Below are 7,232 nucleotides of genomic sequence, written 5' to 3'. Positions count from 1 at the left end.
AGAGGAACCCTTGCTGGGGAGGGCGTCGCTATGCCTGGCCCTTGGGCTAGAGGCAATTATAACAGAGTTTTTAACAGAGAGTAAAACAGGGGATGTGGGAGGCCTGGGAACCACTGTCTGGGGGGGCAATTATTTTCACAACTCTAAACAGTTTACGAAGTTATTTCACGTGATTTGGGTTATTTATATTACTCATTTTGCATCCAGCCAATATTAACTGAGTACTTATGATCAATCCCGCATCGTGCTAGGTGCTGAGAATACAGCAGTGAACAAAACAGATCAAATCTCTGCCTTTATGGAGTTTATGGCTTTAGTTGGGGGCAGGGGGAAGACACAGAACATTGTAGGCACAGAAACAGCAAGTGCAAAGTCCCTGAGGCTTTTGCACTTTATGCCCTCAACACTCTAGTGAAAACATCATTCATTCAACTGTTACAGAGTTTACATAAGCTGCACCCTGGTAAATGGTGGGATGAAGATTTTAACTCAGGGCAGGGAGGAGAAGAGCCTGGCCCCAAGCTGTGGTAAGGGCAGAGGTGAAAGGGGCTGATCTGGCTGTCCTAGGGTCTGGATCCCCAGGCTAGGGGACTCCAGATAGGTCCAGAAAGCGGTGGGGGACAGAGGGCATAATGGCCTGCACATGAACTCCAATGTGGACCTGACTCGATGTGGGAGACCATCCCAGAGAGGTAAATTCAAGGCCGATAAGACAGTGGAAGTGGTGAAGCTTTCTCCGTAGAAATAGTTCCAAGCTGGAGCTCCGGAGCTGAGTGATTATGAGCCAGTCACCTAAAATCTCTGAGACGAACTCTAGCACCCAGGGTCAAGTGACAGGGGACATGGGACAGGTCTGGGCACTCAGGAGAAACTAAGGAAAATCCAAGAGGGTGGAACCAAACCTACCTCTATCCAACAACCTAGCCCACCTCCAGCACAGCTGACATCGAACATGCTTCCAGGCCTCCCTGACTTCACACGGGCCCCTCCTCAGATGCCCCAACTCCTGGTGGCTCTGCATGACCCCATGCACCTCATCCCTGACCTGCCAACCAGACTCAGTGGCTCCTGCCTCCAAAAGAGTGAATGATTATACTGAAAAGCACTTGCTGGCCTCTAGTAGGGGGCTTGACACAGATAAGCACTCCCATTATAGCCCCTGTCCCTGAGAATTACAAGCAAATGGCTCCCTCAAAAGTCTGCATGCCATTTCTTGGCAAGAAGAAGTGCTCCCAAGGGGTCTTAGACGCAACTTCTAGAACTTAAAAAGTTCTGAAGATAAAGTAGTCTTTCAGAAAAAGTTATGGAGATGGATGGTGATGGTGACAACAATATGAATGGCCATCGAACCTGACACTTAGAAATGCTTAAAATGGCAACTTTTATACGAGGTATATTTTAGCGCATGCGCACACACACCACCGCCACAAATGAGAAGTCGGAAATGACTCAGAAGTCATGGGGCTCTGGGTTTCCCGCTCTTCACTTCTAGCCTCTGGGTGAGTCCAGGCCAGCTTTCCCTGAGGACATCCCAGTCCTCCAGCAACGTGAGACTTCGTGGGGAGCAGAGGAGGAGACCAGGGGGAATGAAGGACCGGCATCTGTCGGGAGCCTGGAGTTCAACCGTAGGCTCAGCTTCCGAGCTGCTTCAGGGGCTTCCCTCGCCTCCCCTTCTCTGTGGGCAGCAACATCCTTGGCTCTGGTCACACTACGCTCGCCACTGCCCATGCTCTCACCCTCCCACCCGTGTACAAGCTGTTCTCTGCCAGGCTGCCCTTTCCTGCTTTGTCTTCCTGGAAAACTCTTACTCATCCTCCAAGGCCAAGGCTGATGGCACCTCTCCTGGGAAGTCTTCCCAGGGTTATCTGATTTGTCACTGTCTCTTCGACACCTAATGGGGGTGGAGGACCTGGACTGTTCCTCCGTGTTTGCTGCATCATGACCTTGAGGGACCTGAATCTCCTGTACCTTTTGAGCTTCCTGGGCCAGGGGCATATTTAAGGCTGGCAAAGGCACTGCCCGACTCTGTCCTGGCCCCTGCTCATGTCTAGCCTCTCAGTTCCCACGGTGTGTGTACGCACAGACGTACACGGACGTGCACACTGTACCTCTGCCCTCTGTGGACCTCATTTCCTATTTTCTCTCCTGTGTAAGTAGAGACCACCATCCACCTACCAAGTTGGCCCTCTGGGCATATTCACTGATGAGTTGTGAGGAAAGCACTTGGCCCATAGTGGGGGCCAGAGAAATGGTCCCCCCACTATAAGTAGATTTGGTAGCCTCCGGGGGATCACCTCAGCCACCCTCCTGACTCCATTGCTCCCCAAAGTTGATCTTCCCCTTCCGCGACTTCTTCCATTTTTAGGGTCAGCTCTCTCCCCAACCCGTGACCCCACTCCATCCTCACCTGGCCATGCAGCTTGTCCTCGGGGCCTGGCTTTGTCTTATGGTGCTTGGCGTCCATGCAGACGTTGAGCAGGTCCATCCCAGCCCCTGGAGTCCTGGGCTGGGCACCCCACGCAGCAGCCACCAAAGCCAGAAGCAGCAACTGTGTCATGGGCCAGGCCATGTCCATCCGTTCTTGCCAGAAAGCCATAGTCAGAGGTGGACACAGAGCCACGAGACTCTCCACTGGGTTTCTCCACTGGTCTCCCTGCCAAGCCCAGATCTTCTGCTGTCCTCACCTAGCTTATCCCTGAAGGTACCTGAGCCAAGCAATAAGGCAAGTGTAGAGGTTGGCCAGAAGGCAAGACCCCCTCACCCCCTCCCAAGGGCACTCCAATACTAGCTTTCTCTGTGACCTTGGTGGGATCCACTACCCCTCCCTGGACGTATCCTTCTAGATTTCACTGGCGGTATTTCACCCACAGTTTGAGGACCCTGCTAGTTCTGCAACCCATCTCAGATCTGCACAACATGGGCTTGAACTGCATGGGTCCACTTAGACACAGATTTTTTTGCACAAATGTAGTATAATACTGTAAATGTATTTTCTTAATAACATTTTCTTTTCTCTAGCTTACTTTATTGTCAGAACACAGTATATAGGGGCGCCTGGGTAGCTCAGTTGGTTGAGCGTCCGACTCTTGGTTTTGGCTCAAGTCATATGGTCCCCAGGGTCCTGGGATCGAGCCCCTCATCTGGCTCCGTGCTCAGCAGGGAGTCTGCTTCTCTCCTTCTCCTTCTACCCCTCCCCCTGCTCTCTTTCTCTCTCTCTCCAAACTCTCGCTAAAATAAATAAATAAAAATATTTTTAAAATACAGTCTATAATACACATAACATACAAAATATGTGTTGACCTACTGTTTATGTTACTGGTAAGGCTTCCAGTCAACAGCAGGCTCTTAGTGGTTAGGTTTTGGGGGAGTCCAAAGTAACATGCAGATTTTCAACTGTGCAGTCTGGGTGTGTGTCAGAACCCCTAACCCCTGCATTGTTCAAGGTCAATTGTATATCCCATTTTTGTGCATAAGCAATAGCATACTGTTCTATACTTTGCCCTTTTGGGGGGTAGTTTCACTATACCTTTATGCTTCTGACAAAACAAACAAAAACCTCATGGAACCAAGTTACCCACATCTGATGGCCTAACCTTCCAGTCGCTTCTTTATGCCTGTTATGATCTGAAATTAATTAAAATGCTCTCTGGGGCAAAAACTCTTTCATTAACCATTATAAAAAGGTTAAGAAAGGGTTAACTTTCTTGGCAGGCTCAGTGGGAGGAGCATGCAACTCTTGATGGGGGGGGTGGCTGTAAACTCAAGCCCCCATGTTGGGTGTAGAGATTACTTAAAAATAAAATCTTAAAAAAAAAGTTCAGGAAGAAAAGTTCATTTTTTCAAGTTAAAAGTGCTTGATCCTTAGTCTATTTCTCAAACATTATTGCAGACAGTAAAGTTGCTGTTAGTCTAAGAAGACAGATGGTATTGCTTCTGGTTTTTTTTAATAATGTATATTGATATCTTCCCATTATGATTTTGGGAAAACCTCCAAATCCTGTCATCACTTACTCAACTAGTAGAATGCCTCTCCCGGGAGCAAGGTCTGTGGTTTCAGTCTGTTCTCGGCACATGGTCCTGCCTCAGGTACATCTAAGGTGACAAGGTCAGAGTCTGGTTATGAGGTGCTCACCTTGCCCCATCTGCCTGCACGGGGCCTCATCACCTCGGAGTACCAGACCACAGTCAACAGCAGTCTGCCTTCCTATTGAACCAGCCTGTGATCTTCACTGTGCTGCTGGTCTTAATATCTTCATTCCCTAAATTGGGACATGCATCTGTTTTCCTTCTTTAGGAGTAGTTTGAAGGTGTAAATGAAAGTATTTTGTAGCCTAATAAACATTAATTACATAATCACACTAGTTATATATTGAGAACCACGCTACAGCAATTAGAATAATGGATGTGTTACTTACATTGTTGTGTCTTGTAACTCTCGCAAGTCACTGCAATGTTGACATTATTATTCCCAACATGCAGATGAAGAAACCAAGACCTTGGGAGTCAGGTGAATTCCCAAACAGCTGAAAAGTAGAGGAATCAGGATTCAACCCAAGCTGATTTAACTGCAAAGCCCACTGTAATGCTATCTGCAGATACATGGTCTCATTTTCTTGCCTTACCTCTAGGAAATTTAGCCAAGAAAACACATCCTATGTTTACTTTTCTTTTTTAAATATTTTATTTATTTATTTGACAGAGAGACCGTGAGAGAGGGAACACAAGCAGGGGGAGTGGGAGAGGGAGAAGCAGGCTTCCCACTGAGCAGGAGCCCGATGTGGGGTCGATCCTAGGACCCTGGGATCATGCATGACCCTAGCCGAAGATGCTTAATGACTGAGCCACCCAGGCACCCCCTATGTTTACTTTTCAGACCAGCCTTCAGAGCTTCTCTCCCCAGAAACCTTTTAGACTGTACATTTTTTTTTTCCGGTTCTGCTATGTTTTGCCAAATAATGCAAATAAAGGAAAGCTAATATTTTACAAATAAGGGTATCAGGCTACCCTATTCCAACCAGAGATAAGCTTAGATTTTTCATCAGAAGTTCTTCCTAGCCATGTGATGAAGCAGGTATACAAATCATAAATGATGCAAAAAGGACAAACATAAGATTTCCATTGCTTTTTTGAAAAAAGCTAAGCAAAGACACAAATCTATAAAGGCAGTCACGCCTGGAGCAATGCTGAGAGCATGCCCAGAACCGAGGATTAAGATTAATCTCATCCTGTGCAATGGAGGGGGAAAAGCCCTTTCCCATGTGGGAGTTAAAGAAGGGAACAAATTCTTTGACCATTGAGAGGCGAGGACTATGTCTCCTCCCCTTGAACGTGGACAGGCCCTGAGACTACTCTGACCAATAGAATATGGTAAAACTGATGCTTTGCCTGTTTCTAGGTCCAGGCCTTAAGGGACGATGATGGACTAAATGTTTGCATCTCTCCAACATTCCTGTATTGAACCCTTACCTGCCCTCCACCATGTGATGATATTAGGAGGTGGGGCTTCTGGGAAGTGATTAGGGTTAGATGGGGTTAGTGCCCTTATAAGGGTCATGGGAGAGCTTGCTTCCCCTCTCTGCTCTCCACCATGTCAGGATACAATAAGGAAGGGGCAGTCTGCAACCTGGAAGGGGGGCGTCCCCAGAACTCACCATGCCGGCACTTTGATCTTGGACTTTCAGGCTTCAGAACTGAGAGGAATAAACTTGTTGTTTAAATGCCCTGTCTATATGGTATTCTGTTACAGCAGCCCAAACTGATCAAGACAGGGACTAGCAGCTTCTACTTCTATTTCTTGGAATATTGGCTCTTAGACCCTTGAGCCACCATGTGAGAGGACTGACTGACCTGCTGGAGAGGCCACATGGAGAAGCCCATGGACTACATGGAGAAAAGGGGGCCTGGCTGAAGCCAGCCTTCCAGCAACCCCTGCCGGAGGGCCAAGCCCGTGAGTAAAACCATCTTGGATGTTCAAGAGCATCCCCGACATGGGCTGAACATTACCAAGTGACCCTAGTCACTGCCACATGGAGCAGAAGGATCATCCAGCTGAGTCTTGCCCAATATAATCTTGAAGTATAAGAAGAGAGCTATTAAGCCACCTATGTTGCTTTGATTTTTTAACTTTGCATTTTGGCATAATCTTTGACTTACAGAAAAATTGCAAAAGTAGTGAAGAGAGTTCCCACATTCTTTGCATCCATGTTCCCCAAATGTTGATATCTTACATAATCCAAGTACATTTTGGCCAGAGAATCGGAGAAGTGATGGCCCTTTCAGAGTGTATCATATCAAGGGGTATGTGACGTGCACGATGTCTTATTGCTAGCAATCATTTGGTTAAGGTGGTTTCTCGCCATATAGTTATTAGTTCTCCCTTTGTATTTTGTGGGAAGATAGTTTGACATGATGCACAATCCTCATCACACTGTCATCCACTGATTTTAGCATCCAACCTTGCCTGCAACAGGAAACCACAAAGCTAGGGGATGGTGCAGCACTAGCTAACGCCTAATACCACAAGAGTCAGTATGGCCTTTTTCAGGCTCTGATAAACAATTTGGCTTCTCACCTTAATATAGCCAACATAACACTTATTTCTACTGAATTAACAAAGTATTTCCACAGAATTCCTCATCACTGCAAGGGATGATCAAATTATTTGATCACTGAAGCGTTTTAATCTGTGGAGTGACCTGATTCAGTTGGCAGTTTTGAAAGATCTCCTGGCTGGTGTGTGCAGGAGGGATTGGGTGTGGGCGGGGCGGGTGGATCTGGTACACTTCAGGAGTCTGGGCTTGGGACGATGGTGCCTTGGATCAGCAGGGTGGCAGTAGGGATTTGGTCAATACATCAGCTCAAGGTCCACTGAGTGCCTACTGTGTGCTAGGCTGTTCTAGGTGCTAGGGCTCCAACAGTGAACAAGACCAAGTCTCTGCTCTCGTGGAGCTGACATTCCAAGGAGGGCAGGGAGATGGGGGAAAACAAATGGAGAGATACATGGTGATGGTGCTCTGCAGAAATAAAGCAGGGTAAGGGAATAGAGAAGGATAGAGGAGGGGCTATTTTTTTTTTAAAAGATTTTATTTATTTGAGAGAGAGAACACGAGCACAAGTGGTGGGGGGAGGGGCAGAGAGAGAGACAGGGAGAGGGATAAGCAGATGCAGACTCCCCGCCCAGCAGGGAGCCCCACATAGGGCTCCATCCCAGGACTTGGGGATCATGACCTGAG

This window comes from Leptonychotes weddellii, chromosome 11 (genome assembly GCF_054177405.1).
Source record: "Leptonychotes weddellii isolate Sample4059 chromosome 11, ASM5417740v2, whole genome shotgun sequence".
Taxonomy (NCBI): Eukaryota; Metazoa; Chordata; class Mammalia; order Carnivora; family Phocidae; genus Leptonychotes; species Leptonychotes weddellii.
The sequence above is the reverse complement of the archived record's forward strand: the minus strand, read 5'-3'. Positions refer to the sequence as shown.